Source organism: Canis lupus, chromosome 38 (genome assembly GCF_048164855.1).
Source record: "Canis lupus baileyi chromosome 38, mCanLup2.hap1, whole genome shotgun sequence".
Taxonomy (NCBI): domain Eukaryota; kingdom Metazoa; phylum Chordata; class Mammalia; order Carnivora; family Canidae; genus Canis; species Canis lupus.
Window position 1 is genome coordinate 18,355,702 of NC_132875.1, and position 23,378 is coordinate 18,379,079.

Consider the following 23,378-nt stretch of genomic DNA (forward strand, 5'->3'; position numbering starts at 1 on the left):
TGTCTTTTAAAAAATATTTGAAGTATATTAAGGAAGATCCCAGATGTGTTATTCACTTCTAGGTCTTTAAAAATGAACCTAAGGACATTGCATTATACACCATGATGACATTGTAGTATACCTTACAGAGCTAGCAACAACTCCTTGGTAATATTGAATACCCAGTCTATAATCCAATTATTATTATAGGGTCCCAAGGATGAGGGACATAAATTTCATAGGTTGCATTTGGTTAAATCCCATAAATCTTTTTGTTAATCTAAAATAGACCCTTTACTCCTTTTAGATCCCTTTTCATGCCATTGGTTTACACAGAAGATTGGTCAGTTGTCTTGGAGAATGTTCCACAGTCAGGATTTGTCTCTCTGGTTCCTTGCTTCATTTGACTTTTTGCTCCATTTCTTACATGTGGAAGTTAGCTCTAGACTGGAAACTTGATTATATTTAGTCAAGGTCATTTTTTTGGCCAAGGGTATTTCAAGGTGTTTCACAAAGAGGCCACGATGTCTTGGTTGTCCTACTGTTAGTAATGCTAATCACTAAATTGAGTAATTTCAGGTGCTGACAGCCTTCCATTGATGGTGATTATCTGATATTAAGGATTATAAAGTGATATATTTCTATCATTTAAAAAATAGCTTTGAGATATAATTGGCATATAATAAATTACACACATCTAAAGTGTACAATTTGAAAAGTTTGATCTAGATACATCTGCAAAACCATCACCACAACCAAGAAAGTGAACATATTTGTCACCTTGTGCCCCTCTATAATTTTTCCCTCTGCCCCTCTCTGGCCTGCCCTCATTCCCAGACAACCACTGATCTATGTTCTGTCACTATAGGTTAATTTTTACCTTTTATTATTTTTTTTCTAATGCCCATCCTCATGAAATGAACGAATAGTTGTTTGACAAAAAAACTTTTAAGATTGTTATTTGTAATCAGCATAACAATTCTAAAAGTTAATCTCCCACATGAAAAACACATTGAGCTTTCTGTTAACTGGATAATGTGTGGTTGACAGGAGGAGGAATTAAGTGGTTGCATAAGCTTCCCAACACTTCTTCAGCATTAACATTTCCTCAAGGTATTTGAGTAACATTTCTTTTCTCTCATGCAACTTTTACAGATCCACAGGATCTGAAAGATAATAACAGGACAGGGATTTATTCATTTGCCTTTATTGCGTTAACTACCCGGGCCTGGCTGCTTGCATTACAATAAAATATACAGGATAATTGCTGGCATCCACACAAAGCATTTTTCCTCTTTATTGAAACTGTAAGCAGAGTAAATTGTTCTTTCCCTTTCAGTTCTCAGATTTCAATTCATTCTTAACTATCTCATGAAAAGCAGAGTATAATGTGTCTTCTTTGTTCTTTATTTGGCAAGCACTTGAACTGTGGAGAGTAAAGATACGGAGTTCAGTAGGACCAATGGCTTTTGGGCAGTATACCTCCATTAGCACAGGGACCACATTTTAATCAGAGGTAGAGCTCATGTAGATTGGCATGCTGCCCTGGAAAGACGGACACTTGTAGCATTTTATTTGCCTCTTACCAACCCTTGGGAAAGATGTGACAGTGAAGTAGGAAGCAATTTCAAAGTGAGTGTAACATGAATATGACAATTTAGTTTTAAAACTTTTCCCAAACTCTGCTCATAAACCAAAGTAATTAAAAAGGATAATAAATGAAAAACCTGTGGATACCTCAGTGAATTCTTCCCAAACCTCAGCATGTGTGTGGCTCAACTACGAATAGCTGTGAAGCCTGCACAAGATAAGTTGCTGCAGTGAAGAACAAGAAATGAAAAAGCAGCAGTGCCAACACATTCTTAATTTCGGTGTGATTATATAGTGATTATCTAGCTCTGGCAATGCTTTTCTTTCTTTTTTTTTTTTGTCTTAATCTATCCTGTTAACATCCCTTATCAACTTCCTTTTGGTACTTAGTATATCTTCATTCTTAAATCTTCAACATTTATGTGTCTGTATGTTTTAGAGGTGACTTATGAAAAAAAGTGTATGGCTGAACTCAGGGCTGATATTTGGTCAGTATGATCCCATATGGGCATAATCATTAGGACCAAAGCTCTGATTTGTTGGCAAATCTGTTTGGACTGGTTAGTTCCTGTATTATACCAATTGTTAAATAGTTTCAATATCATCTGTAGCTGGATTTCATTTTTAATGCAATAACAATCTTTGTCCTTCAAGTAGAGAGCCAAATCCACTTATATTTATTGTGGTTAATTATGATTTAATACCATCTTATGTGGTTTTGATTTCTTACTCTTCTGTAAGAGTCTAATGGTGATAAACTGTTTTTACTGGAATGTTTATTTTGGTTCTTACTGAAGTTTAATTTCATTGGTCATAGAATTCCAGGTTAGTACTTTCTTAGCACATTAAGATATAATTTTACTGCTTTATCACTTACTTTGAAGAAGTCTGCTATCACTCTAACAGCCACTACTTGGAAGATCATTTTTTTTCCCCACTTTTAAGACCCTTTATTTTCTAGTGCTCTTCAGTTTTACTGTTGTATATCTAAAGATTTCCTTTTAATTGTCTTGGCATTTATTATTAACTAGAGCATTCATTTTTTTTTTTTTTAACTAGAGCATTCATATTGAGTTGTAGAAAACCCTTAGGCAACCTGTTTATATGTTAACTCTTTTCAAATCTATTTACTCTTTCTTAAACTCCATTTAAATGAACTTATTAGCTTATTCATTATGTCTCTTAACCCCTTTGTATTTTCTTTGAGTTATTTTTCTGTGTAATCTCTTCAGATTTTTTTAGTTTATTATATTTATTTTTATATTATTTTTATGGTTTATTATTTTTCTTGTTTAATTTGCTAAAATAATCTATACATTGAGTTCTAAAATGGAGAGATCACTCAGGGGTTGATCCCATCATGCTGAGATTATGACCTGAGCCAAAATATTTAGATGCTTAATTGACTGAGCCACCCAGGTGCCCCTAAATTATATTTATTTCTAGAGTTCTATTTTGGCTCTTTAAAAATTTGCTTGGATATGCTTTATGGTCTTATTCCTTTCCCATAGTTCTAAAATTCTAAATTTTAATGCATTTAACATTCAATATGATTAAATAATCTGAGGGGTTTTTTTGTTTTTTTTTTTTTTTTCCTCAACTGACTGCTGAAAGTTGTTTCTGTAGACTTTGATTTCTGGTACTTGATTTCTGATATTGTGACTTTTGTCTGTGAGCTGCTTATTTTTTCAGATGCTTCCTAGAGTAATGGTCTGAGCCAGGGAGTGAGTTCAGGACTCCAGAGAGGATATGCATTTGAAACTGCTAGTCCACTGTAGCCACTATATACTTAGGACCAACTGAACTGATGTTTTGGGCTACACAAATAGTGAAATTAAGCTGCAGACTGATGTGAACACCAGTAAACCACAGAGGAGATTTTTATTCAATGAAATTGCAAATTTATCTCAGGTACTTTGTAGTAGACTGAATAACCCATCCCTCAAAATGTCCATGTCTTCATCCCTGAGATTTATAAATATTACCTTGTATGGCAGAGGTGACTTTGCAGATAGAAATATATTAAGTTGACTGATGGAAAGATTCTCCTAGATTATGAAGGTGGACCCAATGTAAATACAGGCTATCTATAAGAGGGACACAGGAGGAGTCAGAGCTAGAAGACAGAAGATAAGATGATGAAAACGGAAGGTTGGGGTGATATGAAGAAATAATGAGCCAGGAATTACAGTAGGTCTCCAGAAGTTGGAAAAGGCAAGGAAATCTGTTCTTCTCTTTTGAACCCTCAGAAACCCCCTGAACTTTACATTTTGAGACTGCCATACTTACAAAATATTAAATTTGTGTCCCTCTTATAGACAGCGTGTATTTACATTGGACCCACCTTCATATTTACATTGGGTCCACCTTCATAATCTAGGAGAATCTTTCCATCTTAATCAACTTAATATATTTCTATCTGCAAAATCGCCTCTGCCATATAAGGTAATATTTATAGATTCAGTCTTGTAAGCAACTAGATTTATGGTAACTTGTTATAGCCAGCAATAGAGAACAGTTTATACCCACTTTCATTAATTTTTGTGACCTTAGGATGAGGGATGAGTGACCTTTGGGATTTAATTTGTCCAGACAGTTCTGTGAAGTTAGCCACTTTGGATGAGCTTGAAATTTTCCTTGTGGTGCCCTATGTAGCTATCAGCAGGAAGCTGTAGGGTCCAGAGCTTAGCAGAGCCTTTGTTGTGGAAAGTAGCTTTGATATTCATCTCTCAGTTATATTTTATTTTTGGCACCCGAAGATTTTCACCCTTTTTTGCCAGCTCAGCAATGCTTTTTACAAAACGTGTTTTAAATATTTTATTCAGCCTTTTAGCTATTTCAGTTAGGTGGGTTTTTCAGGGTATATAGTTTGTCCTAATGTTGGAAACAGAAATCTAAGAAGCCTTTTATATTACTTTACAGAAGCCTTCCCCATCCCCCACCTCAGGTCCTCCTTTATGGTAAGATAACCAGGGTTCATCATTTGAGATCTTCCTCCCTGGCCTTCTGGAGCATGGAATTTTTAACGTCAAAATTTCTCAGTGAGTCTCTTATCTAGGAAGAGGAGAACCTAAAAACTAATGACTTATATCGTAGGCTCGTTAGAGACTATTTTTCTAAACAATTCATTATCTGGTACTCACAAAGTATTTCCTGGGAGGGAAGAATTTGGCAGCCACATTGCACTTGAGTAAATGATTATTGAGATTGACCCTGTTTATACATGTGTATCATGGTTACCTGGCAGGTAGTTCTTAAAAGCTTCTAGTAGTTTGCTTTTATCTTCTAAATGCAAAAGAGTCTGGAATAGGGGCATGAATTGCACCTGCTGTTGTACCTCTCAGCTCTTTTATTGTGTGGGTTCTCTGCTAATTTATTTGGGACTTGTCTGTGTCTAAATCTGTCAGGGGCAAAAGAACTTGGAAATCTTTGAAGGAGATGTGAGGCAGGGATGGGAGTAGCAAATAAATCAGCTAGTTGTTTTTCTAATCCCACCTTGGATCCTCCCCGTTAATAAGGAGAACTTGGTTTCTTTTCACTTTTAGCATACCTTAAAGCCAGGCATAACACTGCTGAGAGTTTGATTTCAAACATTTTTTTTTCTTTTCCCTCATAATAATATTGGTTTGGTAATGGTTTTAATAAAGTCACTGTGGTTGAGTCACAGCTAATACATTTTTTAAAAAGTGCATTTATTATAAGAATGTCAAAACAGGCCACTAAAATGCTTGAGAAATGGAGGATGAAACCTATTAATACTTGCATAGAGTTGGAATGTTCTCCTTTTTTAATACAAGTGGCAAAAGCCAAAAGTGTTAGATTGCAGAGAGTTTAGTGACCTATACTGGGAACATGGAGACAATGGAAATGAGCATACTTAGATGATTTTGGTGAACTCTTAGGGAATTTCTCTGGGAATCAAGGTAATGAGAAAATATGCTGTAATTAAAATGTGTATATGTCAATGAGTTTTGAGGTTATAGTTTGTTTCATCATGATGCTCAGGAAAATGACTATGTTCTGACCTTACTATATATTGAAGCATTTTGATAAAAATTGTTGCTGTAGCATATAGCTCTTTAAAACACTCTAATTACTTACTTTTAATCTTGTTCTATGTTGAGTACAAGCAATCATTTATATAAAAATTTCGGTTCTCAAAGGCATAAGTTGATTTAAACTCACCGAGAGGACCATTATTAACTGGAAGAAATTAGTTTTCTATATTTTTCTATTTTTTTATTTATCTACTTTGTCTTTTTATATTTATTTTTCAAGTAGCTGTATTTCTAGTATGTGTTTATAATGCTCAACACAATACTCTCATAGTTTTTATTGCTGGTTAGGAAAAATGTTTCATTTGTCATGTTCTTTATGATTTAAGGTAATTAAACTGAAAGCAGTAGCTAGGAAATGGCTTTAGATATTGTTTTTACTGGATTTTTTTTGTATTCCCTTCTTACTACAGTTTAAATGTTTTTTATCCTTGAACTAGTTTTGCACCCTAACCAAGTATCTTTGGAGCTGCTGTGGCTAATTCAGCAATATAGGTAAACTGTTCCTTCTGAGCTGTACTACTACTTGGTGAATTTCAGAGACTAAGAACTTTCAGGAGATAGTGCTGATTCCCCCTCTCACCTCAGTGAATCAGAATCACTGTTAGAATGGGACCACCTTCAGCAAACTCTCCTTACTTAGCTTCCTGGCTTACCCAGCATCTCTCTTCCACAGGGCACTTGTTTGATGCCCTTAGATGCTAACCCCATAAAGTTAGTATATTTACTTCTCATAGCAGTGCTTTCATATTTATAATGAGTCAATTATAAGTGACATTTCTGAATTCCAAGGCTAAAGAGAAACAGTTACAGTCTTCTAAAGAAAAAACTATTACTTACAGAGAAAATATGATAATTCTAGCATTGGGCTTTGCTTTATCAATGATGAGGAAAAAACACCTACAGACTGTTGAGAGGCCTGGAATTCAAGAAACTTTATACACCTAAGCTAGCTAGCATTCCTCTAAAAGTGTAAATGAGGGAACTTTTTGACACATGAAGATTTAGATGGATCATGAATCCTATCTAAAGAAAATACATGGAGTTGTAATTTAGTCAAATGACAACTTAGAAGAGCTTTTCAAGATAGAGGAAATGAGGAAGAGAAGAAAGCATAACAAGGACTCTGGCTAAATATACATGATTAAATCTAAATTGGGCATTTGAAAAAGAGGTGTTACATGAGAATTCTTGAAATATCTAAGCTTATACTCTAAGGGAAAGCTTAATTACTATGTAAGCTTCTAGTTAATAGCATTTTACTAATCTAGGTTTTTAGGGCCAGGTGGGTGGAAAGTATGAAGGAGGAAAACTCAGTCTTCTCCATAAATATTTTTTTAAAAAAACTTACTTATTTTAGAGAGTGAGCAAGCAGGGGGAGAGGGAGAAGGAGAGCGTCTCAAGCAGATTCCCCCAGAGTGCAGAGCCTAATGCAGGGCTCAATCTCACAGGCCTGAAATCATGACCTGAGTCAAAATCAAGAGTGACGCTTACTGACTGAATTACCCAGATTCCCCTTCTTAGTAAATATTTTTAGAGCATTATAGGGTTTCAGGCATTGAACAGACAAATGCACCTTTTATAGTATATACATTCTAGTAAACACACAATCACAGGTCAGTGAGATAATTTGAGTATTAAGTATTCTGAAGCAGTTAAATTAGGGCTGATCATATAGCAGTTGAAAAGTGGGGGTAGCTGCTGTAGACTGAATAGTTTAGAGAGTACCTCTTTGAAGGCATTGACTTTCGATCTGAGACTTGAATGAGAAAGAAGAAATCAAATACACTGGGAAAAGGATGATCAATTGGTTCTGATCCTTGTATCTTCCAACTGTAAACTTCATACATATTTTGATCCTGATGGCTGCTGTGACCTCTGGGTAACTGGGTTTAGTTACAACTTGGATTCTTGGAATACTTGTGCAGAATTTCCTTTCCAGTGGACTAAGCTTATTCTTGGAGTTATAAAGCATTGCATATGGAGAACTTGGAATTTCATGGTTTTTCTGACCTTTAAGAGGTGAGGGAAGATTAAGGAATGGGCTATCTTTCCTGCCTCTGAGACCTGAGTGTAGGAGACCACAGAGAACATGAAAGACTCTTGAGTGGAAAACAGCATAGTTTTATGCCTCAAGTCCAAGGGAGTAGAGTCTTTTACCTTCTGCCAGCAGGCTTTCTGCTTTTTAATATACTTCAAAAAAAAAAAAAAAAAAAAGGTGTCAATGAGCCATTGAAGATAGAGTCATCTAGGGCTCCTGAGTGGCTTAGTCAATTAAGCATCTGACTTGATTTCAGCTCAGGTCATGATCTCAGGGTTGTGAGATTGAGCCCCATGTTGGGTTCCATGTTCAGCAGAGAGTCTACTTGAGATTGTCCCTCCCTCTCCCTCTGCCCCTACCCCTCTTGGGTTTGCACATGTTCAGGCACACGTGTGCATGTTCACTCACTCTCTCGAATAAAAAAAATAAATCTTTAAAAAAGTCATCTAAGGGAGGCTCAGAAGCCAGAGAAATAAGCTGAACAGTCAGATGGCCAATGTTACCACTTCCTGAAGGACATGATTAAAATTTGAATTAAGCACTTAAGATTCAAATACAGTGGGGACAAACACTATTTGGATCTAAAGCCATGATTTTTCCATCAGCATTATTAGTAGACTATTGTTATAGCTTGAATGACCTGGGAAAATTTCAAGAAACACATTAAAGCACAGCAAAAATGAAATGATGAGGACCATAAGGGAAAAGATAAAAGAAGTGAAAAACAGCTACAGAAGTTGTAACCTGGATCAGGAATACCAGAAGATAGAAATAAAACAGGCATTAATTAAAATGAGAATAAAACTCCCCCAGACAGAATAGCTATCTTACAAAGAACCAGACTGAGCTATACTTCTTATAACATCAAAAGTCAGAAAAACACAGAACAACGTTTACAAATGACAGAGTAAAGAACTGTATCAACAAATTTATTCAGCCAAGGAATCAGGCACATGTTAAGGAAAAAGGAAGCCTTTGAAAGATGTCAGAGTGTATGTATCAGTCAGGACAGTCTTATCTATGCTGTGCTACCAGTCTCCAAATCTGAGTTAACACAAAAGCTTATTTCATATTCTTGCTATACATTCTGCATAGGTTAACATGACGGTCTGCAAAGGGACTCTGATCTGTTTTAATGAATATATTCATGATTACTGTAGTAATGTTTTTTATGGGATCATTCCTTTCCTATCACTCCCTATTACATTTCCTTGACTAAAGTGTGTCATGTTCCACATGACCTACTTCAACGGGAGCAGGGAAGTGTAATTCTATGATGTGTCTGGGAGGAAGAGAATCTGAATATTTATGAAAAAGCATTAATGGCTATCATTAATTTATCACCTATATATTGTGTCTGAGGAAAATAATGAAGAGTTTGATCAAACAATAAATGTATCCATAGGCCTCAAACTGAAGAAAGATGAAAGAATAGTGAGCAGTGCTTATGTATCTACTTATGTGTGTACATGTGTGTGTAGTTTTGTTTGTAAACATAAATGGATGAGGAGAATGCTTAAAAATATTACTGGATTAGACACTCTAAGGGAAATTTTCAATACATATAAACCACCTCTAAAATCTAGTGTGTGGCAGTGAGGGCAGGAAATAAAAGAATTGCAAAGTACTTGAGAGAAGAGAAAGTGAAGGAAAGAAAGGAATCATTTAAAGTAGGGAAGGAAGGAGAGCAAGAGTAGACCTGGTGTGGTTACAGTGTAGGATACATTGCATCATGGGGAAGGAGATGGTGTCTTTTCTCAAGTAATTATGGAAATTATGGAGTTAGATGTATATGATGCATGTGGACAGTCAGTAGTCACCAAAATGAAGTCAGAATTTCCATAGAAAGGGGAGAGGCTAGAATGATGAACAGTTTGATCAAACCAGAAAAAAAAAGGAGGAAAAAGATGAACTATTAAATTAAGCCTAAAAGCAGAACCATAAAATAAGTATCTTTCATATGACAGTACATGTGAATGGATCAAATTTTCCCATGAGTTTCAGTTGTAAAACATAGCTCAAGTCTGTGCTGTTCACATCCCCCTTCCCCAAGAAAATTGGTAGTTTAGTTTAACAGTAAGTAGGGAAAGAATGCTGGGCATTTTCAAACCAAAAGATGTCAGAATTGATAATGCAAATAATAAATGTCAAATTTATGGTTAAAAGCATTAAATAATGACATGATCGAATGATAAAAGGCAAAATAAGGAACAAAGCTTCTATTTATACACACACATACCCACATGCAACACTAGAAGAAACGTAAGGCAAATTCTTAAAGGCCATGTATGGTGAGAAAGCAAAAACCAGAGAGGGGAGGAAGCTGTGAAAGATGATTGCACCAAGGGTATCTGCTGATTCTTGATCATTTATGAATTATATGTAAGACTAGAATTTTATATATAGATACTCTGAAAGGAAACATAAGGACTCTGGATCAGAAAACAGATTATTAACAAAGCATCTTAGCACTGATTTTCTAAGCTACAGTCTTCACAGGGCAACATGATAGTATTGTGGTATTGCCCTGTGATACTGGAGAGGAACCTCAAAATCTGGAGACTTGAAGCTCTATAGGATGGCTGGCACATTATCCCTTCTTTTCTGAGGTGGGGAAAGAGGAGGGGGTAGAGGGAAAGGGAGACCCTTATTGTGAAATATAAGCATTTAGAAGATAAATCTCTAGATCTTTCTGGAGCAATACAGTGTCTGAAGCTTCCAAGATATGTTTGATACTCTGTTCTCTTTTGATAAAGTTCACCAGTGTTCTTATTTCAGAAAGTCTGAACTCTGCAGACATGTGGGATTATTCATGAAAAATGGTCTTGAAACAGGCCTGTTGGGGCACCTGGGTGGCTCAGTTGGTTAAGTGTCTGCCTTTTGCTCAGATCTTGATCCCAGGATCTAGGAATCAAGCCCCACACTGGGCTCCCTGCTTAGCATGGAGTCTGTTTCTCCCTCTGCCCCTCCCCCTGCTCATTTGCCCTCACTCTTGTGCACGTGCTCTCTCTCTCTCTCTCAAATCTTTCAAACAAAACAAAACAACCCCCCCCCCCAAAAAAAAACCAGGTTGGTTATACCTTAAAATGCATGGGGAAAAACAAAGACGTTTCTTGAAGAATGCACTTTAAACCCAAACCTCAAGAATATTCAGTGATAATTTTGCAAATAAGATGAGCTTATCAATTAAGAGACAAAAGGAGATAGAAAGTATCACAAAATTAGCCCAAACAGGAAACTATGCAATATCAAAGTTTGCAGGTAAAACAATTTGTATATGTACAATAAAAACTGTGAATGTCTAATGTTTAAAGAAACAAAAAAGATATATTTAAGATCAAAGAAAAATAAACTATCAAAAAATAACCAATGAGATGGTAAAATAGCCATATAGAGTTTATAGAGGAACTTCAGTAATGGAAGTGAAATTTTATTGGATAGTTTAAACTGTTCAGACACAGTTGAAGAAAGAATGACCACAAACAGAATTAACAGCAGAGAGAGACAAAGCAATGGGAAATAAACTAACTTCTCTTAATCTCTTTTTTTTTTTTTTAGAAAGTTTTATTAATAGAAATCCAAGAGGAACAAAGGAGAACAGTAGAAAAACTTCAGAGCAGGCAAAGGGAGGATTAAGGGACGATAGATTGCAGACTTGGTTTTGATTTGCATTGCTGTTCCAGAGTACAAAAATACCTTCAAAGGCCTAATAGAAGAGAAAAAGAAGATATGCCAGTAAGTAAACCACCTTTCAGGAACAAGGGCAAACTATTTTAAAGAAATAAAATTGGGTGTCTATACCAGTTTTTCACATATATAAAACCTGTAGCTTAGAAAGCAACATAATAATTATTACAGAAGCAAGCACCAGGAAGGCAAAAAGGAATGGCTAGGAAAGAAATCTGTGAATGGTAAATAGAAACAAATGCTGTTAAAGAAAAGTGTCTGATTTTTGTGAGTTTTAAAAACAAGATAGAATATGGACAGAAATAAGCTATTGGATAAAGTGGTAGACCAGAGCTAACAGTTAAAACATTTAAAGGTTGGCAGACCACGTAGCAGAAGGAATAAAAATACTAATTCTAAATTTGTAAAACTTACCTGTGTTTACCGAATTATTTTAGGGCAGGTCTGAGAGAACAGAAACAATAAAAATTAATAGAAAAATGAAATGAAGGGCAGAACTCAAATGATAATAGGAAATGAAGAAAATAGAACAGAAAGGCAGAGCAAATAAAAAGCAGAGTGTTAGAAATGAATCCATACATTAGTAATAGCCATATGTATAATTCCTAATGTAAAGGACAAAAATTAGACTAAAAATAACCCCAGTAGAGCTCTTGTGGATGAAACTAAAACATTGGTGTACCAAAAGGGTTTGAAGTGAAAGGAATGGAGAAAGTAACTTAAAAAAAAAAAAAAAGCTGGTGTAGTTATTCAAATATAACAGTCTTTCAAACAAATATTGTTAGAGATAGTGGATCATATTCCATATTGATGAATGATTAACATTCATAGATCAAACAATGTATATAGTAATAGCTTTAAAAATATGAAAAGCAAAAACTGACAAGCACAAAGCAAATGACTTTGAGGACGATGGGAGACTCAATACAACTGTTTCTGTAATTGTTAAGCAGACAAGACATCAGGATATAAGAGACTTGAACGATGCAATTAGCAGTATTGATCCTAGTAGACATATGGAGGAACACTGCACAAAACAATCGAATATGTGTACTTGTCAAGCATGTAGGAAACACTTATGTAAAATGACCCTTTAGGAGGCCTTGTGCCATCACTATATTTCAAATGATTGAGCTTATAGAGACCACACTCTTACCACAGTTCAATTAATTAAAAATGGCTAACATAAAGGTAACTAAAAACTCCCATGGTAGAGAATGCTAATTATTTCCCAGTATCCATTCCCTCTTCTTACTTTAGGAGTAGAACTCAGTATTTAGCTAGAAACATGGTAGTTCTACCTGCTTTGCAACTAGGTCTGGAGATCTTTTTCAGGTGGAGGCACTTGGTGTAACTTCCTGGTGACTTGTTTTAGAAAGAAAATGGCTTTTAACTTTTTTTTTTTCTTTGTCTTGTCCATGGGATGGAATGTAGATGGAGTGTTGGTGAGGCGACTTTGCTCTGCTAAGGAGAGCAGCATCCTAGGAGAGCAACAAAATGGACAGACTCGTTGAACATCACATTCCGTTCAATCTGGCTTGCTCACCTGCCTCTGAAAGAAGTATGCTTCATTTTTTTTTTAAAGCTTATTTTTAGGTTATGTTATAGCAGCTTAGTTTATGTCATAATTAATCAAGTTCCCACATATATGGAAACTAAAAAAAAAACACCTTTCTAAACAATTCATAAATTGAAGAAATTGTAATGGAAACTAGACTATACTTAGAACTAAAGTCAGGAAGAAAATAGGTATATACCTTCCTGTGTGTGTGTGGGATGCCACTAAAAGAGTCTTTATAGTCTTTATAGTATTTATAGTCTTAAGTGCCTGTCCAATAGAAAAGAAAGGTTGAAATTTAATAAACTATCCTCCTCAGATCACCGCCTCACTTTGCTTAGTCTGACCCCTTGTGCTGGATATCTCACTGTGTGGATGCCCTTTTCACTTTGCTAGGACTCTGGCATCTTTTTTTTTTTTTTCCCCCAACTGCCTTGAATATTTTCCTTGTTCTCCACCTGATGGCTTTAGCACTGGATTGTTCACAACTGGAAGGGAAGGGAAAAGAAGGAATGGGAAAAGGAAGAGTAATAAACCCAACTGTCGTTCCTTCATTCCCCCCACTCCCCAGAGCCAAATAATCTCTAACTAAAATCTGACATAGAGGTCATAAAATAGAAAACTGCAGGCCTTCATGAACACAGATGCAAAATACCTAACTTAAATTTAGAACTTGAATCAAAATACTTTTTTAAGAGGACACGAAAAGAGATCATGACCAAGTTGGATTTATTTTAGGAATTCAGTATTCACTTGGTATTAGAAACAGAGTCAGTGTAAAGCATCGTGTTCAAAGAATAAATGACAAAAATCCTATAATCCCAATAGAAATAGGAAAAGAATTTGTCATACTTCAGTATTCATCCAGAGTAAAAAGTTTAACAAACCAGGAATAGAAGTAAACTTCCTTAATCTGATGACTACCTACAAAAATTCTACAGTGGATCAAATGCATGAGAAGATGCTCAATATCTCTAATAATCAGGGAGATGCAAATAGAAATCACCCTGTGATCACCTCCCACCTGTCAGGATGGCTAAAATCAAAACCACAAGAAATATCAGATATGGAGAAAAAATTCTTGTACATTGTTGATGAGAAGGCAAGCTGGTACAGCCACTGTAGAAATCAAAATAGAAGTTCCTCAAATTAGAATTACCATATCATCCAGTAATTTCACTACAAGGTATTTATCCAAAAAAGACAAAAACATTAAAATATACATGCATCCCAATATTTATTGCAGCCTATTTACAATAGCCAAGAGCAGAAAGCAACCCAAGTGTCCATTAATAGATGAGTAAGTAAAGAAGATGTGGCACATCAATAATGGAATATTACTCAGCAGTAAAGAACAATATCTTGCTATTTGCAACATGGGGAGAGCTAGAGGGTGTAACATTAAATGAAATAAGTCAGAGACAAATACCATATAATTTCACTCATGCATGGAATTTGAGAAACAAATTCCCTTTTTAAATATAGAGAACAAACTGGTGTTTGCCAGAGAGGAAGTGGTTGGGTAGATGAGTGAAATAGGTGAAGGGAATTAAGAATATGATACTATCTGTTAATCATGTTTGAATAAGAAAATCCTGTAGCAGGAATGATAGCTGGAGGTACAGTGTCAAATACATTTTCTCTGAAATGAAGAATGAGACTAGAATGCTTGCTGTCACCACTTGTATGCATTGTTATATGGGAGGTCCTAATCTATGACCTAAACCAGAAAAGTCAGAAAGATAGGCAGGGGCCAGAATATATTGTCTAAGTACCTAGTTTTTTAAAAAAGTCTTTAAATATATTTATCACTTAATTTTTTTTTTGTGTGTAAATTATCAAAACTCCTTTAGGGGAATAAGGTAGGTAGAGGAAATTAAAGATGCATACAAATTATTTGTTTTTACTAATCTCAAGACTCCCAATTCCTCTCCCCCATGGATCTGGGCTGGCCTTAGTGACTTGTTTGACCAGAATATGGCACAAGTGATGCACTGGGACTTCTGAGGCTAAATCATAAAAAAACCTTGCAAGTTTTACTTGGGCTTCTTGGAAAACTGTCTCTAGAAACCCTGAGCCACAGCATAAGTCCTAAGTTGAGGACTCTGAGACCTTCAGTACTGGAGAGAACACAGAGGTGTTCAGGTGAACAGTCCAAACTGAGCCAGGCTGTGTCAAGGTGCCAGACATGGGAGTGAGGCCATCTTGCACTCTTTGATCAGCCCATCACCTAGCTGAATGCTGTTGAGTAACCTCTGTAGGTGTCACATGGAACAGAATACCTGATCTGAGCTCTGCTTGAATTCTTGACCCACAGGACAATCAGCTCTAATTAAAAGACGAAGTCACTAATTTCTGTAACAGTTCATTTTACAACAAAAGATAACCAGCATATAGGGGTAACATAGGAGTAAGTGCAAAAAATGTAGCTTCTAAATAGAGATGTGGATACTTTCTCTTTAAATTTTATTATGCCGTTTCTCTTAGTTCTTTGTGAATTCCTGTATATATATATTTTTTTAGAATTCAAGTTTACTCAGCTGGACTAATTTTATTGTACCAGCGTGGCAGACTTAAAATAATTCTTCCAGAATGACAGTGTGTTTCTATTTAAATATTAATTTTCCCTGAAAAAGGCTTCACCTAGAGTTTAATAAGTGTTCTTTGATTAAACTCACTCATTGTTCATTTCTTGAAATGCAAGGTTAGATCGAGCAGAAAGAAGACATAAGCCTGATAATTTTTCATGTTAGAAATGATTTAAATTAGTTCATCTGTAGGATCCACTAAGGCTAGGCTTGTTGAGATAAATGTGTCTCTAATTATGTGTTTAGTATCCTAGACAGGAAGTGTTGACCTCTCTGTCAGATGATTTAGCTGAATACATTGTTCAAACATTTCCCTTAAAATATGGAGCATCCAAGTCAAGAAGTAACGCATGATAGGTTTTGAAGCTTGGTGTGATGAACAACGTTTGTTTAATTCTTTAAAATCTTCAGAATAGCTGAAACACGAAAAATGACTTTCTATGATAATGCTGAGACTTAAAATAATCAGGTGGAAATACTCAAAATTCCTAGAATCAAGTCTGGTTTGTAATTATAGGTGGCCTTAGATGGAAAGCTCCTTAGAGGTTTTGTGCATACAATCTGGTGTGGCAAAAATGGTCCAAGTCTTGAAAGTCCAGGTGCTTAGGCTTTAGTCTCTTCTCCATATTCTTTGGCTTAAGGAAAATCCTCTCTATCCCCTACTCTGGGCTTTAGTTTTTTTTCATCTGTCAAGTGAAGAGGGTTGGTTTAGCATCAAAGAAATTGGAAGACCTGGAAGGAAGCTGAGGAGCCATATAATTTAACTTCATTTTACAGGTGAAGAAAGAGACACCCACTGTACAGAGGGTGACTACATAATTAATAACCAAACTGAGATATTTTGAGAGTGAGATGAGGCCCTAAAATAACAAAAATCCCGTGAGAGGAACATCTTAATTTTTTGATGAAAAATTAAGTTGGTAGGACTATACTATAGCTCTATCCAAAAATTTATCAAGAATAAGGTCCTTAAAATTCTAAATCTATGTACATTAAAACAAAAAAGACTTCATGTTCATAATCTAAATATTAAAACTAATATAAGGAGGATAATCTTGGTATCTTAAATGAATCTGTATCTAATAGATCAGTGGTGTGACTTCTAAAAAAATTTCCTCCCCAAACTGCTTTATTCTTAGTTTTCTTATAAAATTGAGTTGCATATTAAGGATAATAGGCTTCATAGATTGTTGCAGAATTTTGAGTCTAATTTTTCTGTAGGTTCAGAAATCAGAAATTTAAAATTAAAATTGGGATTTCCATTGAAAGATTCCTCCCACAGTGTAAAATAATATAAAGCACAATTCATAAATTCCTAAATTAAGTCCTGTCCCCTATTCAGTTCTCATCATTTTTTCAGTCCTACCTCAGTTGCATTGGGCCAATTAAATTCTTAATGTAAGATTTGTTTTCAATAATTACAATTAACTAAAAACTTAAAAAGCCAAAATATCTTGATGCTCCATTTACTAGTACTTCGATTAAATATTTCCAGGTGATGTAAAGAAAATGTAAATGACATTTAGAGGGCTGATTAGAAAAAAAGAAAGTCACTGTTGGACATATAACTTAAACAAATTGGTTCTTTAAACTAATTTGTATGTCAAATGTTATAATTACTACTAAAACGTAGTTGATGGCCAACAAAAGAGGAAGCATGTGCTGCCCTGAATATATTTTTGTATTTAACACAGGAATTATTAAAAACATCTGTCTCTGTCTACCTTAGGAGTCAGTCAACTTTTTATGTAAAGAGACAGATAGAGTATTTAAGACCAAGTGGGCCAGATGATCTCTGGTGTAAGTACTCACCTTTGTCACTGTAGCAGGAGAGCGGCCATAGACAACAGTAACCCAAAGGGCGTGGTTGTGGTTGCACATACTGGTTTCCTGGGACTCCTGTAACAAAGTACTACCAATTGGTTGGCTTAAAATAACAAATTTACTCCCTCACATTTTGGAGGCTACGAATCCAAAGTCAAGATGTTGGCAAAGTTGGTTCCTTCTATAGATTTTGAGGGGAGAATATGTTCCATATGTGTCTCCTAGCTTCTGGTGGGTGGTGGTTGGCAATATTTGGCATTCCTTGATTTATGGCGGCATAAGTACCCAATCTCTGTCTCTGTCATATGGTTTTCTCCCTGTGTGTCCATCTCTGCATCTCTGGGACTATGTGCAAATTTCCTTCTTATAAACATACCAGTTATTAGCGCTCCTCCTTGTTCATTATAAGCTCATCTTGATTACTATAAAGGTCTCCTTTCCAAGGAAGGCCACATTCATAAGTACTTGGGATTAAGACTAGAACATATCTTTTTGAGGGATACAATTCTATCAACTACACTGTGTTCCAGTAAAATTTTATTTACAAAATTAGATGGAAAGATAGTTTTTGCCTATGGCTCCTAGTTTTCCCTGCCCTAACGGAACTTTAAATGCAGTAAAATACTTGTACATTTTCACATGTACAGATTTTTACCTTGATTGGTAGACTATTTCACCTTATTACACGCAGTTATAAACGATATAGTCATGCAGCCTATTTCAAGTACATTCCTACTCATAAGTTTCTCAATTTGGTAAGAATGTTTTTTACTATAATGCTATATCCACTAAAATTTGTGTTCATATTATTATGACAAACACATACTTTTACATGTGTTCATTAACTTTTTAAATGAATTTCAATAGCATTCAGAATTTCAAATGTTCTTATTTTATGAAATCTCCAAAAGCCTTTCTTACATTCCTTGAAATGGTTGAAGACTTTGAACCATGATTAGAGTTAACTGATTTTTAATATATATTATGTCATTCATCTGTTAAAATTGATGTACCAGTATTGATAATTGTCATGAACTGTAGTTCATAGTTTACATTAAAGTTCACTTTATGGATTGTATGGTTCTGTGGGCTTTGACACATGTATAATGATATGCTTCCACTATTGCTGTTTGATGCAGGAGAGTTTCACCATCTTAAAAATCTTAGTCTTTTCCTTCCTTGTTAACTGATTTTTAAAACCCATCTGATAATACTGGTGTAAGACTGGCATCATTGAATTGTTGTTATCCTAATGGAACAAAAGCAATAATAGCTATTGCTTCAATTTTCTTTTTGCACAAGAAAACTTGGAATTGAAAATAAGCAAAAATATCTTAGAAGAATAACATTTCATCTGAGGGGATGGGATAACAGGGTGATGGGCATTAAGGAAGGTATGTGCTGTAATGAGCACTGGGTGTTGTATGAATCACCGAACTCGACCTCTGAAACTAATGATACATTAGATGTTATTAATTGAATTTAAGTAAAATAAAAAAGTCCTGCTTCTCAGAGTGATATGTAAACTCCTCTTGTGTAGCTAAATGTGTTAAGTCATTACCTCCTGGTATAGCTTTACTGAAATAGTTAGAACTTTTGAAGTTGACATTGGTTCTTCTATAGTTTTGTCTTCTGATTTTTTTTCCCCAAGGTTGGTTTAACACAATAGCTCTTGTGGGGGATAGTAAATGCTGATATTTTATGTAATTTATACTTGATAATTAGCCTTGACAATGGAATTTAACTAAATTTTCATTAACCATGTATCTTTAAAAATGCTGAAAAGATTAATTGAAGAAAAGTTATGAAACCAAAAAAGTTCTGGAATTTATACTACACAGTAAATAAGACCACACAGCAAGAGCATATTCAGGTTGCATTTTTAAATTCTATTTCATTTTAATTCCAGTGTAGTCAACATTTGATATTCCATTAGTTTCAGGTGTACAGTAGTGTGATTCAATAATTCCATACATCACCCGGTGCTCATCACAAGTGCACTCCTTAATCCCCTATTTCACTCTCATCTACCTCCCTTCTAGTAACCATAGTTGAGAATCTGTTTCTTGGTTTCTTTTCTTTGCTTGTTTGTTTCTTAAATTCCACATGTGAGTAAAATCAATGATATTTGTCTTTCTCTGACTTACTTCACTTAGATCTAGATCCATCCATGTGGCAAGTGGCAAAATTTCATTGCTTATTATGGCTGAATAATATTCCTCTGTGTGTGTGTGTGTGTGTGTGTGTGTGTACACACTTCTTCATTCATCAACTGATGGACACTTGGTACTTTCATAATTTTGGCTATTGTAAATAATGAGGTGCATGTATAAATATAGTGATGCACATGTATCCCTTTGAATTGGTGTTTTTGTATTTTTTTTGGTGAATAGTAGTGCGATTGCTGAATTGTTGGATAGTTTTTAACTTTTTGAGGGGCTTCCATACTGTTTTCCATAGTGGCTGTACCAGTTTGCATTCCCACCAACAGTACATGAGGTTTCCTATTTCTCCACATCCGTGACAACACTTGTTTCTTGTGATTTGACTAGCCATCCTGATAGGTGTGAGATGATATCTCATTGTAGTGTTGATTTCTATTTCCTTGAGGATATTGAGCATCTTTTCATTGTCTGTTGGTCATCTGTATGTCTTTGGAGAAATGTGTGTGTCTTCTGCCCATTTTTTAATTGGCTTTTTTGGGTTTTGGGTGTTGAGTTGTGTAAGTTCTTGATTATATTTTGAATGCTAACCCTTTATTGGCTATGTCATTTGCAAATATCTTCTCCTATTCCATAGGTAGCCTTTTAGTTTTGTAGATTGTTTCCTTTCCTGTGCAGAAACTTTTCATTTTGATGGAGTCTTAAAAGTTTGTTTGCTTTTTCCCCCCCTTTGCCTCAGAAGGCATATCTAGAAGAATGTTGCGGTGAACAGTGTCAGAAATTACTGCCTATGCTTTCTTCTAGGATTTTTATGGCTTCAAGATCTCATATTTAGGTCTTAAATCTATTTTTGAATCTATTTTTGTGCATGGGGTAAGAAAGTGGCTCATTTTCATTTTTTTCCATGTAGCTGTCCAGTTTTCCCAACATCATTCACCGAGACTTTTTCCTATTGCATATTCTTTGTTTGTTGAAGATTAATGGACTATATAATTGTAGGTTTTGTGCCAATACCACACTGCTTTACTATAGCTTTGTAATTTAACTTGAAGTCTGGAATTGTGATACCTCCAGCTTTGCTTTTCTTTTTCAAGATTGCTTTGGCTAGTAGCATCTTTTTCTGTTACATGTAAATTTTAGGATTGTTTCAGTTCTGTATTTTGATAAAGATTGCATTAAATGCATAGATTGCTTTGGGTAGTGTAGACATTTTCACAGTATTCTTCTAATCCATGAGCATGGAATGTCTTCAATTTCATTCATCAGTGTTTTATAGTTTTCTGAGTGTGGGCTTTTACCTCTTTGTTTAGGTTTGTTCCCAGGCATCTTATTTTTGGTGCTATTGTAAATGGGATCATTTTCTTAATTTCTCTTCAGATCACATTTTTTAATACTCTGTAATAAGATTGCTTGGCCTCTATTTCTCACAAGGTTGTTATGCATTTCTGGCCTGTAGTATCTTTCCAGTGATCTCATCAATTGATAGCTGCCTGATTTCTTGCAAAAAAAAATTTGGACTGTGGTATGAGCTATATCTAACCTGAATAGTACAGTTGACTGGCAGGAGCAGCAGCATCAAATACTTTTCTCTCCTGCCACTATGACCAGGGGAAAATGGCTGTTCCTAGTCTCTCCCGGTTGCTCATTTTGCTTGTTAGTATTAGCAAGGACCCTGCACACAGTCCTTGAAATGGAAAAGTTAGCTATGATGCATTTAAAAAGAGCCGATAAGAAAGATGGGTTACCTGTATTTATCTTGCAGATTTTTATAAAACTATGTTAGTGTGAACACTGTTCATCCTATGTGCATCTCCCAGACTATCAGGTGAGATCATGGCAGGAGCTGCATGTATAAAGAATTGACCAGACCCTTTTAAGAAAATTTGTTTTAATGCAACTACTACTAGTATTTCACTTAAAAATCCAAAATAAACAGCTTCCCACATGGAGGACAGCAGGTGTAAATTGTGGCTATTGTGGATGACTGGGATGTATAGACATCCTTAGTATAAGGTCACGTGGGAAAGATGGACTTTTAGAATCTGGAGCCTAACAGAGGTTTTATTTTTATAAAAGTGTACTTTTGGGCTTCATTTCTGTATGTTATCTCCTAGGGTATTTAGTTTTCTATAAATTAATTTGCCTAAAACATTTCCCTAAAGTAATTTTTCCCTCCCTTGGAATATGTTTAGCTTGAAGCAGTTTAAAGAAAACTGCTTTCTTCTGGAGAGTACAGCACACTTAGTCCCTGGAGGAATGTAAAAGATCTTTTCCTAAGCTAGTGGTTCTCAAACCCTAGTTTGTTTAAGAATCACCTACTGTGCTTATTAAAACTGTAAATTCCTGGGCCTCATTGGTGGTAAAAATTAAAAGTGCAATTACATTTGGGACATTTTAAAGTTACTGACTTACTGGCTGCCTACTCCTTTTTCTACTTTGAAATGCATTTCTTTCCTTTCTTCCATGTAACAAATATTTACTGAGTATTTATTTTGTATCAAGCAGCATCTGAGCATTCCTGATAAATAGGTAAGGTGTCTCAAAACATCAGAGGTCTCAGAATAAAATAAGGAATAAATGTTTAGTGTATTACCTAGAAGAAATCTAGTTCCCTGGAGGAAGTGATATATATTTTGGGCTATTTTAAAATTTGCTTCGAGCACTTGAGTGTGATTAAGGGAAGGATGTATGGACACCGTGAAAGAAATAGTAATAGAATATGTTAAATGTGTATATAGCTAACATTTCTAATCTTTTAAGTGTATATTTCAGAATATCAACGATTCTTTTTTTAGAGCTCACTAAAAAACTTTCCTTAAACACAATAATTTTCATAGTTTCTTATGAGTTTATTCCTTAGAAAAGACTTAATAACATCTTTTATGGTAATCACATGATGATAGCAAACCTAGATACTTAAAATATCAATGATTCAGTAAAATTGAAAAGCTTTAACTGAGGATATTCTATTGATAAAGACTGAAAATAAGTGATTTTTTTTGTCAGTGAAGATTAGACTAAAATAGAAACCATTTTACTTCTAGTAAAATGTAAATTGGAAATGTATGGTGCCATTATTTAATATGCAATATAACTATGGAATGATCCACCTTAGAACTACTTCTCATTGCAGTTACTTTTTTGGAAAATCAAAACCATTTTTTGTTGCATGTCACTTTTCCCCAGAAGGTGGTCTGATGGCACAGCTTATGAAGATGACATAAACTAGATAACTGTATCATACTAATGAAAGCAGAGACTTGCTGTATAGTTTACTTGTGACTGCTGGCCTAGGTGCCACATGCTACTCATCACAAAAGTAACATCAGTTTGAAAGTATGGGGGAAGCAGTTCAAATTCATGTTTGTTCCCAAAATAGTTTGAATTTTGTTTTTCTGTTGCGTCAGAAACTTTTCACTTTTGATAAAGGTAACATAACTTTGCACTCAGATTTAGTGTATATTTGGTATTTTTAATCTCCTAAAAAATATTAGTGGGGCTTAAGAATTATTTAGATACCTGGTTGAAAACTGCAAGTAATAAGGATGAGAGAAGGAAGTGCTAACAGTTCAAAGAGCCCAATTAAATGATGTCTATTGGATGCAGCAACGACTTGGTGATGTATTGACCACATACCCGTGTTCAATGGCCTAGTCAAGTCCAATTTGGAGGTCACTTTTGAAAGAGTGATAAGGAAGCCTCTAAATGAGATTCCCTGTGCTATTTGGCACCATCAGTGGAGGCAGATTCATATAGGAAGTGGAAAACTTTCTAACAGTGAAGATTTTGAGTGGAGAGAACTGAATTGACACAGAGAGTAAATAAGTATTGTATTCTCCCAGTCAGAGCATTGACTCAAGACCTTTGGGTGCCAGGACCTTAGATCGTCCAAGT

General features: G+C 35.2%; 1 long non-coding RNA gene across 2 annotated transcripts in view; it reads left to right on the forward strand.

The window, feature by feature from the left end:
- The window catches only part of LOC140626975 (uncharacterized), a 138,386-nt gene that overhangs the window by 33,720 nt on the left and 81,288 nt on the right, over positions 1–23,378 (forward strand). For both annotated transcript variants that reach the window (XR_012025934.1, XR_012025933.1), the window contains exons 4-5: positions 11,224–11,400; positions 12,787–12,913. This is a non-coding gene — a long non-coding RNA (uncharacterized lncRNA). The remainder of the gene's footprint in view (positions 1–11,223; positions 11,401–12,786; positions 12,914–23,378) is intronic.